The sequence below is a fragment of the Pseudophryne corroboree genome, chromosome 3 (assembly GCF_028390025.1).
Source record: "Pseudophryne corroboree isolate aPseCor3 chromosome 3, aPseCor3.hap2, whole genome shotgun sequence".
NCBI lineage: Eukaryota > Metazoa > Chordata > Amphibia > Anura > Myobatrachidae > Pseudophryne > Pseudophryne corroboree.
Genome location: NC_086446.1, coordinates 114,747,439 through 114,757,438, shown reverse-complemented (window position 1 = coordinate 114,757,438; position 10,000 = coordinate 114,747,439). Strand labels below are relative to the sequence as shown.

Here is a 10,000-nt window from a genome sequence, read left to right as displayed (position 1 = left end):
TGCATTCCATTTTAAAACTTATTCATTTATGAACCAGTAGATAGAAGTAGAAAAGTTCTAACAGAAACCAGAAAGCTCATCTACAGCAACACCACACTGGATACGCCCAATCTCATATGATCTTGGAAGCTAAGCAGTGTTGTGCCTGGTTAGTACTTGGATGGGAGACCACCTGGGAATACAAGGTGCTGAATATATTTTTATACTGCCAACACCGTTCTGTTGATGCATTCCATTTTCAAACCTATTCATTTATGAATCAGTAGTTAGAAGTAGAAAAGTTCTAACAGAAACCACAAAGCTCATCTACAGCCACACCACACTGGATACACCCAATCTCATCTGATCTTGGAAGCAAAGCAGTGTTGGGCCTGGTTAGTACTTGGATGGGAGACCACCTGGGAATACAAGGTGCTGTAGATATTTTTATACTGCCAACACCGTTCTGTTGATGCATTCCATTTTCAAATGTATTCATTTATGAACCAGTAGTTAGAAGTAGAAAAGTTCTAACAGAAACTGCAAAGCTCATCTACAGCCACACCACACTGGATACGCCCAATCTCATCTGATCTTGGAAGCTAAGCAGTGTTGGGCCTGGTTAGTACTAGGATTGGAGACCACCTAGGAATACAAGGTGCTGTAGATAATTTTATACTGCCAACACCGTTCTGTTGATGCATTCCATTATAAAATGTATTCATTTATGAACCAGTAGTTAGAAGTAGAAAAGTTCTAACAGAAACCAGAAAGTTCATCTACAGCAACACCACACTGGATACGCCCAATCTCATCTGATCTTGGAAGCTAAGCAGTGTTGGGCCTGGTTAGTACTTGGATGGGATACCACCTGGGAATACAAGGTGCTGTAGATATTTTTATACTACCAACACCGTTCTGTTGATGCATTCCATTTTCAAACGTATTCATTTATGAACCAGTAGTTAGAAGTAGAAAAGTACTAACAGAAACCATAAAGCTCTTCTACAGCAACACCACACTGGATATGCCCAATCTCATCTGATCTTGGAAGCTAAGCAGTGTTGGTCCTGGTCAGTACTTGGATGGGAGACCACCTGGGAATACATAGGTGCTGTAGATATTTTTATACTGCCAACACTGTTCTGTTGATGCATTCCATTTTCAAACGTATTCATTTATGAACCAGTAGTTAGAAGTAGAAAAGTTCTAACAGAAATCACAAAGCTCATCTACAGCCACACCATACTGGATACGCCCAATCTCACCTGATCTTGGAAGCTAAGCAGTGTTGGGCTTGGTTAGTACTTGGATGGGAGACAACCTGGGAATACAAGGTGCTGTAGATATTTTTATACTGCCAACACCGTTCTGTTGATGCATTCCATTTTCAAACGTATTCATTTATGAACCAGTAGTTAGAAGTAGAAAAGTTCTAACAGAAACCACAAAGCTCATCTACAGTTACACCACATTGGATACGCCCAATCTCATCTGATCTTGGACGCTAAGCAGTGTTGGGCCTGGTTAGTACTTGGATGGGAGACCACCTGGGAATACAAGGTGCTGTAGAAATTTTTATACTGCCAACACCGTTCTGTTGATGCATTCCATTTTCAAACTTATTCATTTATGAACCAGTAGTTAGAAGTAGAAAAGTACTAACAGAAACCATAAAGCTCTTCTACAGCCACACCACACTGGATATGCCCAATCTCATCTGATCTTAGAAGCTAAGCAGTGTTGGGCCTGGTTAGTACTTGGATGGGAGACCACCTGGGAATACATAGGTGCTGTAGATAATTTTATACTGCCAACACCGTTCTGTTGATGCATTCCATTTTCAAACGTATTCATTTATGAACCAGTAGTTAGAAGTAGAAAAGTTCTAACAGAAACCACAAAACACATCTACAGCCACACCACACTGGATACGCCCAATCTCATCTGATCTAGGAAGCTAAGCAGTGTTGGGCCTGGTTAGTACTTGGATGGGAGACCACCTGGGAATACTAGGTGCTGTAGATATTTTTATACTACCAACACCGTTCTGTTGATGCATTCCATTTTAAAACGTATTCATTTATGAACCAGTAGTTAGAAGTAGAAAAGTTCTAACAGAAACCAGAAAGTTCATCTACAGCAACACCACACTGGATACGCCCAATCTCATCTGATCTTGGAAGCTAAACAGTGTTGGGCCTGGTTAGTACTTGGATGGGAGACAACCTGGGAATACAAGGTGCTGTAGATATTTTTATACTACCAACACCGTTCTGTTGATGCATTCCATTTTCAAACGTATTCATTTATGAACCAGTAGTTAGAAGTAGAAAAGTTCTAACAGAAACCACAAAGCTCATCTACAGCCACACCACACTGGATACGCCCAATCTCATCTGATCTAGGAAGCTAAGCAGTGTTGGGCCTGGTTAGTACTTGGATGGGAGACCACCTGGGAATACTAGGTGCTGTAGATAATTTTATACTGCCAACACCGTTCTGTTGATGCATTCCATTTTAAAACTTATTCATTTATGGACCAGTAGTTAGAAGTAGAAAAGTTCTAACAGAAACCAGAAAGCTCATCTACAGCAACACCACACTGGATACGCCCAATCTCATATGATCTTGGAAGCTAAGCAGTGTTGGGCCTGGTTAGTACTTGGATGGGAGACCACCTGGGAATACAAGGTGCTGAAGATATTTTTATGCTGCCAACACCGTTCTGTTGATGCATTCCATTTTCAAACCTATTCATTTATGAACCAGTAGTTAGAAGTAGAAAAGTTCTAACAGAAACCACAAAGCTCATCTACAGCCACACCACACTGGATACACCCAATCTCATATGATCTTGGAAGCTAAGCAGTGTTGGGCCTGGTTAGTACTTGGATGGGAGACCACCTGGGAATACAAGGTGCTGTAGATATTTTTATACTGCCAACACCGTTCTGTTGATGCATTCCATTTTCAAATGTATTCATTTATGAACCAGTAGTTAGAAGTAGAAAAGTTCTAACAGAAACTGCAAAGCTCATCTACAGCCACACCACACTGGATACGCCCAATCTCATCTGATCTTGGAAGCTAAGCAGTGTTGGGCCTGGTTAGTACTTGGATGGGAGACCACCTGGGAATACAAGGTGCTGTAGATATTTTTATACTGCCAACACCGTTCTGTTGATGCATTCCATTTTAAAATGTATTCATTTATGAACCAGTAGTTAGAAGTAGAAAAGTTCTAACAGAAACCATAAAGTTCATCTACAGCAACACCACACTGGATATGCCCAATCTCATCTGATCTTGGAAGCTAAGCAGTGTTGGGCCTGGTTAGTACTTGGATGGGATACCACCTGGGAATACAAGGTGCTGTAGATATTTTTATACTACCAACACCGTTCTGTTGATGCATTCCATTTTCAAACGTATTCATTTATGAACCAGTAGTTAGAAGTAGAAAAGTACTAACAGAAACCATAAAGCTCTTCTACAGCCACACCACACTGGATATGCCCAATCTCATCTGATCTTGGAAGCTAAGCAGTGTTGGTCCTGGTCAGTACTTGGATGGGAGACCACCTGGGAATACATAGGTGCTGTAGATATTTTTATACTGCCAACACTGTTCTGTTGATGCATTCCATTTTCAAACGTATTCATTTATGAACCAGTAGTTAGAAGTAGAAAAGTTCTAACAGAAACCACAAAGCTCATCTACAGCCACACCATACTGGATACGCCCAATCTCACCTGATCTTGGAAGCTAAGCAGTGTTGGGCTTGGTTAGTACTTGGATGGGAGACCACCTGGGAATACAAGGTGCTGTAGATATTTTTATACTGCCAACACCGTTCTGTTGATGCATTCCATTTTCAAACGTATTCATTTATGAACCAGTAGTTAGAAGTAGAAAAGTTCTAACAGAAACCACAAAGCTCATCTACAGCCACACCACATTGGATACGCCCAATCTCATCTGATCTTGGACGCTAAGCAGTGTTGGGCCTGGTTAGTACTTGGATGGGAGACCACCTGGGAATACAAGGTGCTGTAGAAATTTTTATACTACCAACACCGTTCTGTTGATGCATTCCATTTTCAAACTTATTCATTTATGAACCAGTAGTTAGAAGTAGAAAAGTACTAACAGAAACCATAAAGCTCTTCTACAGCCACACCACACTGGATACGCCCAATCTCATCTGATCTTGGAAGCTAAGCAGTGTTGGGCCTGGTTAGTACTTGGATGGGAGACCACCTGGGAATACTAGGTGCTGTAGATAATTTTATACTGCCAACACCGTTCTGTTGATGCATTCCATTTTAAAACTTATTCATTTATGAACCAGTAGTTAGAAGTAGATAAGTTCTAACAGAAACCAGAAAGTTCATCTACAGCAACACCACACTGGATACGCCCAATCTCATCTGATCTTGGAAGCTAAGCAGTGTTGGGCCTGGTTAGTACTTGGATGGGAGACCACCTGGGAATACAAGGTGCTGAAGATATTTTTATACTGCCAACACCGGTCTGTTGATGCATTCCATTTTCAAACCTATTCATTTATGAACCAGTAGTTAGAAGTAGAAAAGTTCTAACAAAAACCACAAAGCTCATCTACAGCCACACCACACTGGATACGCCCAATCTCATCTGATCTTGGAAGCTAAGCAGTGTTGGGCCTGGTTAGTACTTGGATGGGAGACCACCTGGGAATACAAGGTGCTGTAGATATTTTTATACTGCCAACACCGTTCTGTTGATGCATTCCATTTTCAAATGTATTCATTTATGAACCAGTAGTTAGAAGTAGAAAAGTTCTAACAGAAACTGCAAAGCTCATCTACAGCCACACCACACTGGATACGCCCAATCTCATCTGATCTTGGAAGCTAAGCAGTGTTGGGCCTGGTTAGTACTTGGATGGGAGACCACCTGGGAATACAAGGTGCTGTAGATATTTTTATACTGCCAACACCGTTCTGTTGATGCATTCCATTTTCAAACGTATTCATTTATGAAACAGTAGTTAGAAGTAGAAAAGTTCTAACAGAAACCACAAAGCTCATCTACAGCCACACCACACTGGATATGCCCAATCTCATCTGATCTTGGAAGCTAAGCAGTGTTGGGCCTGGTTAGTACTTGGATTGGAGACCACCTGGGAATACAAGGTGCTGTAGATAATTTTATACTGCCAACACCGTTCTGTTGATGCATTCCATTTTAAAATGTATTCTTTTATGAACCAGTAGTTAGAAGTAGAAAAGTTCTAACAGAAACCAGAAAGTTCATCTACAGCAACACCACACTGGATATGCCCAATCTCATCTGATCTTGGAAGCTAAGCAGTGTTGGGCCTGGTTAGTACTTGGATGGGATACCACCTGGGAATACAAGGTGCTGTAGATATTTTTATACTACCAACACCGTTCTGTTGATGCATTCCGTTTTCAAACGTATTCATTTATGAACCAGTAGTTAGAAGTAGAAAAGTACTAACAGAAACCATAAAGCTCTTCTACAGCCACACCACACTGGATATGCCCAATCTCATCTGATCTTGGAAGCTAAGCAGTGTTGGTCCTAGTCAGTACTTGGATGGGAGACCACCTGGGAATACATAGGTGCTGTAGATATTTTTATACTGCCAACACTGTTCTGTTGATGCATTCCATTTTCAAACGTATTCATTTATGAACCAGTAGTTAGAAGTAGAAAAGTTCTAACAGAAACCACAAAGCTCATCTACAGCCACACCATACTGGATACGCCCAATCTCACCTGATCTTGGAAGCAAAGCAGTGTTTGGCTTGGTTAGTACTTGGATGGGAGACCACCTGGGAATACAAGGTGCTGTAGATATTTTTATACTGCCAACACCGTTCTGTTGATGCATTCCATTTTCAAACGTATTCATTTATGAACCAGTAGTTAGAAGTAGAAAAGTTCTAACAGAAACCACAAAGCTCATCTACAGCCACACCACATTGGATACGCCCAATCTCATCTGATCTTGGACGCTAAGCAGTGTTGGGCCTGGTTAGTACTTGGATGGGAGACCACCTGGGAATACAACGTGCTGTAGAAATTTTTATACTACCAACACCGTTCTGTTGATGCATTCCATTTTCAAACTTATTCATTTATGAACCAGTAGTTAGAAGTAGAAAAGTACTAACAGAAACCATAAAGCTCTTCTACAGCCACACCACACTGGATATGCCCAATCTCATCTGATCTTGGAAGCTAAGCAGTGTTGGTCCTAGTCAGTACTTGGATGGGAGACCACCTGGGAATACAAGGTGCTGAAGATATTTTTATACTGCCAACACCGTTCTGTTGATGCATTCCATTTTCAAACCTATTCATTTATGAACCAGTAGTTAGAAGTAGAAAAGTTCTAACAAAAACCACAAAGCTCATCTACAGCCACACCACACTGGATACGCCCAATCTCATCTGATCTTGGAAGCTAAGCAGTGTTGGGCCTGGTTAGTACTTGGATGGGAGACCACCTGGGAATACAAGGTGCTGAAGATATTTTTATACTGCCAACACCGTTCTGTTGATGCATTCCATTTTCAAACCTATTCATTTATGAACCAGTAGTTAGAAGTAGAAAAGTTCTAACAAAAACCACAAAGCTCATCTACAGCCACACCACACTGGATACGCCCAATCTCATCTGATCTTGGAAGCTAAGCAGTGTTGGGCCTGGTTAGTACTTGGATGGGAGACCAACTGGGAATACAAGGTGCTGTAGATATTTTTATACTGCCAACACCGTTCTGTTGATGCATTCCATTTTCAAATGTATTCATTTATGAACCAGTAGTTAGAAGTAGAAAAGTTCTAACAGAAACTGCAAAGCTCATCTACAGCCACACCACACTGGATACGCCCAATCTCATCTGATCTTGGAAGCTAAGCAGTGTTGGGCCTGGTTAGTACTTGGATGGGAGACCACCTGGGAATACAAGGTGCTGTAGATATTTTTATACTGCCAACACCGTTCTGTTGATGCATTCCATTTTCAAACGTATTCATTTATGAAACAGTAGTTAGAAGTAGAAAAGTTCTAACAGAAACCACAAAGCTCATCTACAGCCACACCACACTGGATATGCCCAATCTCATCTGATCTTGGAAGCTAAGCAGTGTTGGGCCTGGTTAGTACTTGGATTGGAGACCACCTGGGAATACAAGGTGCTGTAGATAATTTTATACTGCCAACACCGTTCTGTTGATGCATTCCATTTTAAAATGTATTCTTTTATGAACCAGTAGTTAGAAGTAGAAAAGTTCTAACAGAAACCAGAAAGTTCATCTACAGCAACACCACACTGGATATGCCGAATCTCATCTGATCTTGGAAGCTAAGCAGTGTTGGGCCTGGTTAGTACTTGGATGGGATACCACCTGGGAATACAAGGTGCTGTAGATATTTTTATACTACCAACACCGTTCTGTTGATGCATTCCATTTTCAAACGTATTCATTTATGAACCAGTAGTTAGAAGTAGAAAAGTACTAACAGAAACCATAAAGCTCTTCTACAGCCACACCACACTGGATATGCCAAATCTCATCTGATCTTGGAAGCTAAGCAGTGTTGGTCCTAGTCAGTACTTGGATGGGAGACCACCTGGGAATACATAGGTGCTGTAGATATTTTTATACTGCCAACACTGTTCTGTTGATGCATTCCATTTTCAAACGTATTCATTTATGAACCAGTAGTTAGAAGTAGAAAAGTTCTAACAGAAACCACAAAGCTCATCTACAGCCACACCATACTGGATACGCCCAATCTCACCTGATCTTGGAAGCTAAGCAGTGTTTGGCTTGGTTAGTACTTGGATGGGAGACCACCAGGGAATACAAGGTGCTGTAGATATTTTTATACTGCCAACACCGTTCTGTTGATGCATTCCATTTTCAAACGTATTCATTTATGAACCAGTAGTTAGAAGTAGAAAAGTTCTAACAGAAACCACAAAGCTCATCTACAGCCACACCACATTGGATACGCCCAATCTCATCTGATCTTGGACGCTAAGCAGTGTTGGGCCTGGTTAGTACTTGGATGGGAGACCACCTGGGAATACAACGTGCTGTAGAAATTTTTATACTACCAACACCGTTCTGTTGATGCATTCCATTTTCAAACTTATTCATTTATGAACCAGTAGTTAGAAGTAGAAAAGTACTAACAGAAACCATAAAGCTCTTCTACAGCCACACCACACTGGATATGCCCAAACTCATCTGATCTTGGAAGCTAAGCAGTGTTGGTCCTAGTCAGTACTTGGATGGGAGACCACCTGGGAATACATAGGTGCTGTAGATATTTTTATACTGCCATCACTGTTCTGTTGATGCATTCCATTTTCAAACGTATTCATTTATGAACCAGTAGTTAGAAGTAGAAAAGTTCTAACAGAAACTACAAAGCTCATCTACAGCCACACCACACTGGATACGCCCAATCTCATCTGATCTTGGAAGCTAAGCAGTGTTGGGCCTGGTTAGTACTTGGATGGGAGACCACCTGGGAATACAAGGTGCTGTAGATATTTTTATACTGCCAACACCGTTCTGTTGATGCATTCCATTTTCAAACGTATTCAATTATGAACCAGTAGTTAGAAGTAGAAAAGTTCTAACAGAAACCACAAAGCTCATCTACAGCCACACCACACTGGATACGCCCAATCTCATCTGATCTTGGAAGCTAAGCAGTGTTGGGCCTGGTTAGTACTTGGATGGGAGACCACCTGGGAATACAAGGTGCTGTAGATATTTTTATACTGCCAACACCGTTCTGTTGATGCATTCCATTTTCAAACGTATTCATTTATGAACCAGTAGTTAGAAGTAGAAAAGTTCTAACAGAAACCACAACGCTCATCTACAGCCACACCACACTGGATACGCCCAATCTCATCTGATCTTGGAAGCTAAGCAGTGTTGGGCCTGGATAGTACTTGGGTGGGAGACCACCTGGGAACACAAGGTGCTGTAGATATTTTTATACTGCCAACACAGTTCTGTTGATGCATTCCATTTTCAAACGTATTCATTTATGAACCAGTAGTTAGAAGTAGAACAGTTCTAACAGAAACCATGAAGCTCATTTACAGCCACACCACACTGGATACGCCCAATCTCATCTGATCTTGGAAGCTAAGCAGTGTTGGGCCTGGTTAGTATTTGGATGGGAGACCACCTGGGAATACAAGGTGCTGTAGATATTTTTATACTGCCAACACCGTTCTGTTGATGCATTCCATTTTCAAACGTATTCATTTATGAACCAGTAGTTAGAAGTAGAAAAGTTCTAACAGAAACCATGAAGCTCATCTACAGCCACACCACACTGGATACGCCCAATCTCATCTGATCTTGGAAGCTAAGCAGTGTTGGGCCTGGTTAGTACTTGGATGGGAGACCACCTGGGAATACAAGGTGCTGCAGATAATTTTATACTGCCATCACCGTTCTGTTGATGCATTCCATTTTAAAACGTATTCATTTATGAACCAGTAGTTAGAAGTAGAAAAGTTCTAACAGAAACCACAAAGCTCATCTACAGCCACACCACACTGGATACGCCCAATCTCATCTGATCTTGGAAGCTAAGCAGTATTGGGCCTGGTTAGTACTTGGATGGGAGACCACCTGGGAATACAAGGTGCTGTAGATATTTTTATACTGCCAACACCGTTCTGTTGATGCATTCCATTTTCAAACGTATTCATTTATGAACCAGTAGTTAGAAGTAGAAAAGTTCTAACAGAAACCACAAAGCTCATCTACAGCCACACCACACTGGATACGCCCAATCTCATCTGATCTTGGAAGCTAAGCAGTGTTGGGTCTGGTTAGTACTTGGATGGGAGACCACCTGGGAATACAAGGTGCTGTAGATATTTTTATACTGCCAACACCGTTCTGTTGATGCATTCCATTTTCAAACGTCTTCATTTATTAACCAGTAGTTAGAAGTAG

The 10,000-nt window shown here is 41.3% G+C and overlaps 28 non-coding genes and 16 pseudogenes across 28 annotated transcripts; all 44 read left to right on the top strand.

The window, feature by feature from the left end:
- The first annotated feature begins 78 nt into the window (after window positions 1-78).
- Window positions 79-197, top strand: LOC134894698 (5S ribosomal RNA; annotated as a pseudogene).
- A 107-nt stretch (window positions 198-304) lies between these two features.
- Window positions 305-423, top strand: LOC134901113 (5S ribosomal RNA). The gene has a single exon (XR_010174606.1). It is a non-coding gene; the product is annotated as a 5S ribosomal RNA (ribosomal RNA).
- A 107-nt stretch (window positions 424-530) lies between these two features.
- LOC134885107 (5S ribosomal RNA) lies at window positions 531-649 on the top strand. The gene has a single exon (XR_010169230.1). It is a non-coding gene; the product is annotated as a 5S ribosomal RNA (ribosomal RNA).
- A 107-nt stretch (window positions 650-756) lies between these two features.
- LOC135064702 (5S ribosomal RNA) lies at window positions 757-875 on the top strand. Its single transcript, XR_010251004.1, has one exon. It is a non-coding gene; the product is annotated as a 5S ribosomal RNA (ribosomal RNA).
- A 107-nt stretch (window positions 876-982) lies between these two features.
- LOC134893651 (5S ribosomal RNA) lies at window positions 983-1,102 on the top strand (annotated as a pseudogene).
- A 107-nt stretch (window positions 1,103-1,209) lies between these two features.
- LOC134892844 (5S ribosomal RNA) lies at window positions 1,210-1,328 on the top strand (annotated as a pseudogene).
- Window positions 1,329-1,435: 107 nt separating this feature from the next.
- LOC134888539 (5S ribosomal RNA) lies at window positions 1,436-1,554 on the top strand (annotated as a pseudogene).
- Window positions 1,555-1,661: 107 nt separating this feature from the next.
- On the top strand, window positions 1,662-1,781 carry LOC134891012 (5S ribosomal RNA; annotated as a pseudogene).
- A 107-nt stretch (window positions 1,782-1,888) lies between these two features.
- LOC135058456 (5S ribosomal RNA) lies at window positions 1,889-2,007 on the top strand. The gene has a single exon (XR_010244885.1). It is a non-coding gene; the product is annotated as a 5S ribosomal RNA (ribosomal RNA).
- A 107-nt stretch (window positions 2,008-2,114) lies between these two features.
- LOC134889015 (5S ribosomal RNA) lies at window positions 2,115-2,233 on the top strand (annotated as a pseudogene).
- A 107-nt stretch (window positions 2,234-2,340) lies between these two features.
- On the top strand, window positions 2,341-2,459 carry LOC135058455 (5S ribosomal RNA). Its single transcript, XR_010244884.1, has one exon. It is a non-coding gene; the product is annotated as a 5S ribosomal RNA (ribosomal RNA).
- A 107-nt stretch (window positions 2,460-2,566) lies between these two features.
- LOC134886454 (5S ribosomal RNA) lies at window positions 2,567-2,685 on the top strand. Its single transcript, XR_010170536.1, has one exon. It is a non-coding gene; the product is annotated as a 5S ribosomal RNA (ribosomal RNA).
- A 107-nt stretch (window positions 2,686-2,792) lies between these two features.
- Window positions 2,793-2,911, top strand: LOC134900903 (5S ribosomal RNA). Its single transcript, XR_010174404.1, has one exon. It is a non-coding gene; the product is annotated as a 5S ribosomal RNA (ribosomal RNA).
- Window positions 2,912-3,018: 107 nt separating this feature from the next.
- On the top strand, window positions 3,019-3,137 carry LOC134889712 (5S ribosomal RNA). The gene has a single exon (XR_010171280.1). It is a non-coding gene; the product is annotated as a 5S ribosomal RNA (ribosomal RNA).
- Window positions 3,138-3,244: 107 nt separating this feature from the next.
- On the top strand, window positions 3,245-3,363 carry LOC135069279 (5S ribosomal RNA). Its single transcript, XR_010255465.1, has one exon. It is a non-coding gene; the product is annotated as a 5S ribosomal RNA (ribosomal RNA).
- A 107-nt stretch (window positions 3,364-3,470) lies between these two features.
- On the top strand, window positions 3,471-3,590 carry LOC134891947 (5S ribosomal RNA; annotated as a pseudogene).
- Window positions 3,591-3,697: 107 nt separating this feature from the next.
- Window positions 3,698-3,816, top strand: LOC134884657 (5S ribosomal RNA). The gene has a single exon (XR_010168796.1). It is a non-coding gene; the product is annotated as a 5S ribosomal RNA (ribosomal RNA).
- Window positions 3,817-3,923: 107 nt separating this feature from the next.
- On the top strand, window positions 3,924-4,042 carry LOC135070848 (5S ribosomal RNA). The gene has a single exon (XR_010256998.1). It is a non-coding gene; the product is annotated as a 5S ribosomal RNA (ribosomal RNA).
- Window positions 4,043-4,149: 107 nt separating this feature from the next.
- LOC134901970 (5S ribosomal RNA) lies at window positions 4,150-4,268 on the top strand. The gene has a single exon (XR_010175445.1). It is a non-coding gene; the product is annotated as a 5S ribosomal RNA (ribosomal RNA).
- A 107-nt stretch (window positions 4,269-4,375) lies between these two features.
- On the top strand, window positions 4,376-4,494 carry LOC135069797 (5S ribosomal RNA). The gene has a single exon (XR_010255979.1). It is a non-coding gene; the product is annotated as a 5S ribosomal RNA (ribosomal RNA).
- A 107-nt stretch (window positions 4,495-4,601) lies between these two features.
- LOC134889700 (5S ribosomal RNA) lies at window positions 4,602-4,720 on the top strand. The gene has a single exon (XR_010171279.1). It is a non-coding gene; the product is annotated as a 5S ribosomal RNA (ribosomal RNA).
- A 107-nt stretch (window positions 4,721-4,827) lies between these two features.
- LOC134889689 (5S ribosomal RNA) lies at window positions 4,828-4,946 on the top strand. The gene has a single exon (XR_010171277.1). It is a non-coding gene; the product is annotated as a 5S ribosomal RNA (ribosomal RNA).
- A 107-nt stretch (window positions 4,947-5,053) lies between these two features.
- On the top strand, window positions 5,054-5,172 carry LOC134885472 (5S ribosomal RNA). Its single transcript, XR_010169585.1, has one exon. It is a non-coding gene; the product is annotated as a 5S ribosomal RNA (ribosomal RNA).
- Window positions 5,173-5,279: 107 nt separating this feature from the next.
- On the top strand, window positions 5,280-5,398 carry LOC135069278 (5S ribosomal RNA). The gene has a single exon (XR_010255464.1). It is a non-coding gene; the product is annotated as a 5S ribosomal RNA (ribosomal RNA).
- Window positions 5,399-5,505: 107 nt separating this feature from the next.
- LOC134891229 (5S ribosomal RNA) lies at window positions 5,506-5,625 on the top strand (annotated as a pseudogene).
- Window positions 5,626-5,732: 107 nt separating this feature from the next.
- Window positions 5,733-5,851, top strand: LOC134893661 (5S ribosomal RNA; annotated as a pseudogene).
- Window positions 5,852-5,958: 107 nt separating this feature from the next.
- LOC134891636 (5S ribosomal RNA) lies at window positions 5,959-6,077 on the top strand (annotated as a pseudogene).
- Window positions 6,078-6,184: 107 nt separating this feature from the next.
- Window positions 6,185-6,303, top strand: LOC134893084 (5S ribosomal RNA; annotated as a pseudogene).
- A 107-nt stretch (window positions 6,304-6,410) lies between these two features.
- Window positions 6,411-6,529, top strand: LOC135065093 (5S ribosomal RNA). Its single transcript, XR_010251383.1, has one exon. It is a non-coding gene; the product is annotated as a 5S ribosomal RNA (ribosomal RNA).
- A 107-nt stretch (window positions 6,530-6,636) lies between these two features.
- Window positions 6,637-6,755, top strand: LOC135060330 (5S ribosomal RNA). The gene has a single exon (XR_010246724.1). It is a non-coding gene; the product is annotated as a 5S ribosomal RNA (ribosomal RNA).
- A 107-nt stretch (window positions 6,756-6,862) lies between these two features.
- LOC134889677 (5S ribosomal RNA) lies at window positions 6,863-6,981 on the top strand. Its single transcript, XR_010171276.1, has one exon. It is a non-coding gene; the product is annotated as a 5S ribosomal RNA (ribosomal RNA).
- A 107-nt stretch (window positions 6,982-7,088) lies between these two features.
- LOC134885471 (5S ribosomal RNA) lies at window positions 7,089-7,207 on the top strand. Its single transcript, XR_010169584.1, has one exon. It is a non-coding gene; the product is annotated as a 5S ribosomal RNA (ribosomal RNA).
- A 107-nt stretch (window positions 7,208-7,314) lies between these two features.
- On the top strand, window positions 7,315-7,433 carry LOC134890207 (5S ribosomal RNA; annotated as a pseudogene).
- Window positions 7,434-7,540: 107 nt separating this feature from the next.
- Window positions 7,541-7,660, top strand: LOC134894413 (5S ribosomal RNA; annotated as a pseudogene).
- A 107-nt stretch (window positions 7,661-7,767) lies between these two features.
- LOC134893589 (5S ribosomal RNA) lies at window positions 7,768-7,886 on the top strand (annotated as a pseudogene).
- Window positions 7,887-7,993: 107 nt separating this feature from the next.
- Window positions 7,994-8,112, top strand: LOC134891635 (5S ribosomal RNA; annotated as a pseudogene).
- A 107-nt stretch (window positions 8,113-8,219) lies between these two features.
- Window positions 8,220-8,339, top strand: LOC134893633 (5S ribosomal RNA; annotated as a pseudogene).
- A 107-nt stretch (window positions 8,340-8,446) lies between these two features.
- LOC134889665 (5S ribosomal RNA) lies at window positions 8,447-8,565 on the top strand. Its single transcript, XR_010171275.1, has one exon. It is a non-coding gene; the product is annotated as a 5S ribosomal RNA (ribosomal RNA).
- A 107-nt stretch (window positions 8,566-8,672) lies between these two features.
- LOC134889653 (5S ribosomal RNA) lies at window positions 8,673-8,791 on the top strand. Its single transcript, XR_010171273.1, has one exon. It is a non-coding gene; the product is annotated as a 5S ribosomal RNA (ribosomal RNA).
- Window positions 8,792-8,898: 107 nt separating this feature from the next.
- Window positions 8,899-9,017, top strand: LOC135058322 (5S ribosomal RNA). The gene has a single exon (XR_010244752.1). It is a non-coding gene; the product is annotated as a 5S ribosomal RNA (ribosomal RNA).
- Window positions 9,018-9,124: 107 nt separating this feature from the next.
- Window positions 9,125-9,243, top strand: LOC135066041 (5S ribosomal RNA). Its single transcript, XR_010252302.1, has one exon. It is a non-coding gene; the product is annotated as a 5S ribosomal RNA (ribosomal RNA).
- A 107-nt stretch (window positions 9,244-9,350) lies between these two features.
- On the top strand, window positions 9,351-9,469 carry LOC135063388 (5S ribosomal RNA). The gene has a single exon (XR_010249721.1). It is a non-coding gene; the product is annotated as a 5S ribosomal RNA (ribosomal RNA).
- Window positions 9,470-9,576: 107 nt separating this feature from the next.
- LOC135063830 (5S ribosomal RNA) lies at window positions 9,577-9,695 on the top strand. Its single transcript, XR_010250153.1, has one exon. It is a non-coding gene; the product is annotated as a 5S ribosomal RNA (ribosomal RNA).
- A 107-nt stretch (window positions 9,696-9,802) lies between these two features.
- LOC135062139 (5S ribosomal RNA) lies at window positions 9,803-9,921 on the top strand. Its single transcript, XR_010248496.1, has one exon. It is a non-coding gene; the product is annotated as a 5S ribosomal RNA (ribosomal RNA).
- The last annotated feature ends 79 nt before the right edge of the window (window positions 9,922-10,000 follow it).